The sequence below is a fragment of the Apium graveolens genome, chromosome 6, assembly GCF_009905375.1.
Source record: "Apium graveolens cultivar Ventura chromosome 6, ASM990537v1, whole genome shotgun sequence".
Lineage (NCBI taxonomy): Eukaryota > Viridiplantae > Streptophyta > Magnoliopsida > Apiales > Apiaceae > Apium > Apium graveolens.
Window position 1 is genome coordinate 216,213,548 of NC_133652.1, and position 6,642 is coordinate 216,220,189.

At 37.7% G+C, this 6,642-nt stretch overlaps 1 non-coding gene across 1 annotated transcript; it reads right to left on the reverse strand.

The window, feature by feature from the left end:
* Positions 1-6,017: 6,017 nt before the first annotated feature.
* On the reverse strand, positions 6,018-6,124 carry LOC141669056 (small nucleolar RNA R71). Its single transcript, XR_012553355.1, has one exon. It is a non-coding gene; the product is annotated as a small nucleolar RNA R71 (small nucleolar RNA).
* Positions 6,125-6,642: the final 518 nt, after the last annotated feature.

Here is a 6,642-nt window from a genome sequence, read left to right on the forward strand (position 1 = left end):
TAACCTTTTTACAGACTCAAGAAATACAATATAGAATACAAAATTGATTATCAAACAACTAAATCTTAGGGTTGTCAATGTGACTTAGTCTTGTTATTATACAAGCATGTCTTGCACAACAATCTTCCCCAATTTGTGAGAAGATTGTTTAACATAAATTCATGCTTGATAACAAGACTAACCCCAAGCTAAAATCAGTTATATAAAAATTATCAGATTGACAAATATAAACTTTTATACATTTGATGATTACATAAGTTCAACAATTACAGCCATCAAGTTATTTTTTCATAGCCCGGTTCTTTCCTCATGAGATCATTGAGATTTACTAGCATTTGGAGTTCCTCTATTATTTTTGTCCCTCTTAAGGCTTCTACCAGCTTGAGCCATTCATTCAATGAGTAACTGTTGAGGTAACTAACTCTGAATATTGAAAATCTCCCAACTTGAATGTTTATAAAATATCCATCTTTAGAGATTCTACTCAGCCCCCTTGCCTTGAGTTTATTTGACCTCTGTTCAAACATCTGTATCTCCTTAGCATACTGTCTTTCCCTTTCCTCCTTCTCATCCTTTATTCTTGCATGTCTTTCATTCCTCTCTCTCAACCTTTCAGACATCACATCCTTCCACATTCTTGTACTTGTATCCGTGTCCTTCATCAAGCTAATAACCCTCTACAATTCTGTGGTTGAGAATGTCTCCATTACTTCCCTGCTAAGAAAAATGAAGGAGCCATCCAAATAGTAGATTCTGACTTCTGCTAAAGAGACAAACCAAAATTTGACAATTTCTTTAGGTAATTATTGGAAATTGTCATCATCTGTTATGCTTATATTTAGAGGCAGGAAATCATCTTGATTGAAGCAATTCCAGATGACACCAGCATCAACTTACATTTTCCTTGGTTTTCTCCCAACAGTGTTGAAGTAAGTTTTGGTTGGAGGCTTGAATGAAGGTAGGTTTGTGATTTTCTTTAGAGTGACTTGGTTGGATTTGATTGGTATTTTGAATAAGATGTTTATTGTTTGTTTAACTAAAAATTTTGGATTTTGAGATATGATTGGTTGAGATTGTGTTTGTCTTGGCTTGGAGGTTTGAGTAGGTTGGATTTGTGAAACTTTTCTTCCTGGAAATTTTCCTTCTGTGACTCCCCTGCACCACCTCTCCTACTTTTTTTCCATCTCCTTTCCTCTCCTCTTTCCCTTTTCTCTTCTCATACACCTTGTTGCCTGTTGCTTTAGAAGGTTGACTTAGATTTGAGGTAGAAGATTTATGTTCATCCTTCTTCTACTTATCATCATCCAAATCATCTTGGTGTTGAACTAAGTTTTTGGCAACAAGTTATAAGCATTTCTCAAATATCTTCCCAATATCTTTATCATCTCTTCATCTTCTATAGTCTTAATCCTTTTGTGCTTCAAGTCAGTTTCTAATATCATGATCAACCTCAAATTCCCCATGACATAATGCTTAGGGATCATGAAATATTTGCACCTTTTGGTTGATGAACAGATGTAGGTCACTAACTTGATAGGTTGAAGATTGCTTCTGAACAAGCAGCTATTTGAGCGTTTTTGAGTTTATTTAGCTAGAGAGTGTCCTCTGAAATCATCCTGTTGACTTTGTTGATTAGGATGTCCATCTCAGATGCTCTTTTGGATATAAGATAGTTGAGAGACACTTGCATACATCTGTCCACATCAGAGTCATGAATGTTTGCAACAATCCTCCTCTCCTGAAAGTTGTTTATAATCACCATTTTCACCCTTAGAAAGTTGATATTTATGTACAAAGCCTTTTTGTAGGTGAAGAAGTTGTTGGTTAGAGAAACTCTGAGAGCCCTGAGCAATTCATCAAACTCTTTGTTCAAATAGGGTCCCTCAACTGCTTTTATAGTCTTTTTTTCCCAACATCAACCTGACTTATTTGAATTGTGTCTTGGTTGGATGATTTTAGCAGTATGGCTTCTATCTCCCCCTTAGTCTTGGTAGCAGTCAAGATTAGAGGTGTTGGAATTTCAGGCCTAACTGCTTCTGGAAATGCAGGAAGAGGAATGTTCAAAGAACCCATAATAGCTCCCAGAGATACATAACTTTACATTTGGAGGTGTTTGTGGAAGTCTACTAGGGTCTTGATATCTTGATGTTGACTCTGCACCAAAGATGTCAACTGAGAAATTTGAGTTGTCAAAGAAGAATTTAAAGATTGTAGTGATGAGATTTGAGCTTGCAAAATTTGTAATTTGTAAGGGTGTTTATGTAGAAAAAGGATTGTTGTGGGCTTGATGCTGCCAAAGAACCAACAGAATTCTGAACCCCCTCTATGACCAAGGCTGAAGGTTCAAACCTAGCTTGGTAAAGTTTATCCAGTTTGACCTTTGAGTCATTACATTGAGTGGTTTGCTTCTGAATAACTTCATATAGAGATATGAAAGATTTATTGAGCTTGGACATATTCTCTTCTATAGGAGTGAGAGAGAGGGCTTGAACTCTGTCTGGGAACATGTTGAACTAGGTATTGATGTCTTGAAATATTGGCATTAGCTTATCAATCCTCTCATTTACTAACTTCTTCACTTCAGTTTGATGCTGGACCAGAGTACTTTCCATGACTCTTCCAATATGATGAAATGCCTTTAATTGTTCTTTGTACACCTCTGTCATAGCATCATATACTTCCTGAGGAGTGAGAACCTTAGCATTACTACCCAAAATGGTGATATATTATTCTCTGAATTTTGCTAAGGCCTCCTACATAGTAGTTATGTAATCCTTTAAGAGCCATGCATCCACATTACCTTCTGCTTCATCTGTAATTTTCTCCTGCTGCTCTTCAACATCTTCCTTGTATGAGAGTAGAAATGCTTGATAGTCTTGGTTTGACATATCTTTTGTAAGGAATTGTTGGGAGATATTGACTGGGCATGCAAGTTGCTCAACCAAAAGATCATCAACTGTGGTAGGTTGGGCTTGAGCATCCTGCAGCCATTGAGATAGAAGGTGAGAAGGTTATGGTGTTGTGTTTGAGGTAAATGAAATGTCTGTTTGGTTTGAGGTGGAGGGTATGGAGGTAGTAGGTAACCCTGTGACTGGAAGCACTGTTGAACTCACAGTTAGAACTATGGTTGTGACAGTTTGTTATTCACCAATAATGGGAACCACCATTAGAATTGGAGGAGATTTGACCAGTTTACTGTCATTTACCATGGCCTTAAACCCTTGTTCTTCTAGCAAAGAACTAGCACTTGAAGCTGAAGGTGCTATACTTGCCTCCCCAATATTTGGATCATTAGCAATTTTGCTCCCAGCTTCTATTGATAATACAATTTCAACCATGGTTTTGAGGGGAGTTGTTCCTACCTGAGAAACCTCCAATTAAATTGGAGAGGATTTAGATAGCTCCCCCTCAGGGGTACTACCTTCAATCCTTTCAATCCATGAAGATTGTTTAGCACATGAAGGTGCTTGAGTAACTTCCACAGGATCTTCAGTTAAAACTGATGAAACCCCTGTGGTTTTGATGGTGTCATCAAGGTCTACCCCAGTTAGTAGTCTCTTACCATCTAAATGTGGTTCCTGGGTGGTGATCACAGTCTCTTGAACTGTGTCACTTGATTTTGACAACACTTGAGAAGTGGATTCAAGTGTTTCACTATATGAAAAAGAAATTTATATATGAGATTAGTGATGTTAGCATTGAGTATTGGCAGCCTCCCCTTGAATGGATGAGGGAGCTTCAAGTGATGTGCTCTCAGTATTAGTGCCAACCTTATTTCTTGTTTCATCAACTTAAGAGTGCTCAAATTATGGTGCAGACTCTTTACAGATTGCACTAGGGAGAGTGCTTTGTTCAATAGAGATACCCTGTTGAGAGTATGCCTCTAGAGACCGTTTAATTCCCCCTTTTACAACTGCATCCTTTTGGGAGGATACAGAGGTAGCCTTATGAGTGGTCAACTCAGTTTTCTTAGTCTTCTTTGGTTTTTTGACCAGGTTGGACTCGGTTCCTATTTGTTCCTGATAAGTGGATTTTATATCCATTTAGAACGCTTCATAGCGGCTTAAGTTGATGATTTGAACTTAAGTATTTGGTGTTTTAAGCATTTTGTGTTGAGTTTGTGCAGGGCTTTAGTTGGAGAAAGGAATAGACTTCTATATGCTTTTATGTTGATAAGAGATCAGGAATTGAAGTGTGAGCGCTTGCGAGAAGATCAGAACGATAAACGAGAAATCTGCAGAAATTTTCCAGAAGCCAAGCGCGCCCACACTTGCCATGAGCGCGCTTGCGTCCAAATTTCCAAGAGCAGAGCACGCCCGCGCCTGAACTGAGCGCGCCCGCGCTAGGTCGTGTAGATAGAATCTTGTTTTTAGTACGTTTTGGATATTCCGAGCGGCCAAGTCAACTGGGAGCCTATAAATAAAGAAAAGGGGATGATTTAAACATCAAGAAACAGAACAAGGAACAAGGGGAGCACACAAGACGGCTAAGAAGATGAAGATTTAGTTCTATATTATTCTTTGTATTCTTCTAATTAGGCGAAAATTTGGATGCTTGTTTGGGATTTGTTTTCTAAACCTTAATACTTCTATATTCTCTTGTAGTATTCAGAACCTTTTTACTATCATATTTTTATTGGAATCCATGATGACGAGCCGTTCGATTATGAACTAATCATTATCGCGGGATTCTAACGGATTTATTAATGGAGTTTAGTAGTTGATTGCTTTAATTTTTTAGTGTGTGACGAATTAATGATATCCTAGTATGGTTGTGCTTAATTTTCTTGGATGCATAGATAAAATCTAAGTTGTTTGTTAATCTCTATTGAATGCGAAAGTGGATATAGGGGTTTAGAACTTACCATGTTACCATAGATTTATGGATGTTTTAACATGCATAATTCGTAGTTTAATTTCAACCATCTTACGTTGCCCTATGTAATCTCAATCGATAACTTGCGCTTAAACCATTTTATTTTCAAATCTTAGAGACATATAGGGTCTAAACATAATTGGTGTCTGCCCAGCTTCTATCTTATTTGTGGATGCTGAGTAGTAGGGTACACGTATATTGAAAGATAGTGTGTACTAATTTTGTGTTATCTGATTAGTTATCATAATCATCACATACTATGATCAAAGGCATAAACTCTGAACGAAGTATTTAATGAAGTTATAATCACATGTTTTATTTCATATAAGTAACTTGATTTTAATCTTTTAGTTAATCCATTATAGCATAAGTACTTTTAATTAGTTAAATCAACACAAATTGATACTTGTCTTAGCAGTGAATAATAATCATACATTGTTGCATAAGTGCACATTCTGAATTAAACCAATCTTTGTGGGAACGAACTTAAGTTAATCTTATACTACTTGTGACCGCGTACGCTTGCGTGTTTTTGTGCGAACTAGTTTTTGGCGCCGCTGCCGGGGATCGGGGTTAAATTTAATTTATGTGCTTGTCAATAGTGGTCGTTAAAGTTCACTAACTCGGATTATTCTTCTTAAAAATTTTACTTTATTTGTGTGTTTCAGGTATTCGTTCGAGCGTGTATGCGAACACGTTCTCAATATCATTAGGACAAACTAGAAGGAGTAGAAATGGAAGTGATCATTGCAATGGGAGAACCAGCAGCAGAAATGAAAGCATTGAAGTATTATTCTCAACCGAAAATCAATGACATTCAGTCTAGCATTGTTAGACCAATTATTACAGCTAATACCTTTGAACTCAAGCCTGGAACGATTCAAATGGTACAGAATTCAGTCTAGTTTGGGGGTGCTCCAACGGAAGATCCCAGTATGCATATTAGGGGTTTCATCGAAATCTGCGATACCTTTAAGTTCAATGGTGTTTCGGAAGATGTTGTGAAACTGAGACTTTTCCCATTTTCTTTAAGGGATAAAGCTAAGAGCTGGTTGCACTCTTTACCAGTAGGTTCTATTGCGACATGGGAGGATCTTGCTCAGAAATTTCTTACTAAATTCTTCCTTATGGCAAAAACAGCTGCAGTCAGGAATGCTCTTACTCAATTTGCACAACAATTGGGAGAATATTTATGTGAAGCTTGGGAGTGCTACAAGGAGATGCTTAGGTAGTGTCTCCATCATGGAATTCCTGATTGGATGGTAATCAATTGCTTCTATAACGGGTTGGGAGCACAGTCGAGACCCATGCTAGATACAACATCAGGTGGAGCCTTATGGGCTAAGAGCTATGAGAAAGCTTATGAGCTAATTGAAATGATGGCTACTAATGAATATCAGAACCCATCTCAGAGACAACCACAAGGAAAGGTAGCAGGAATTATGGAGGTGGATACAACTACGACTATAACTGATCAGCTACATGCGTTGACTATGAAAGTGGATTTTCTGGCTAACTATGGAGTTCATCAGATAACAAGTGTTTGTGAGTTATGTGCAGGTACGCATGTAACGGATCAATGTGCTATATCTAGTGAGTCAGCACAGTTTGTGAGCAAATTTTAGAGATCACAGCAACCGGTTCCTGCCACTTATCATCCTAACAACTAAAATCATCCTAATTTCAGCTGGAGCAATAATCAAAGTGGTATACAACAGCCACAACAGCCTTATCAGCAGTTTGGAGCTAAGCCATTCAACACTCCTG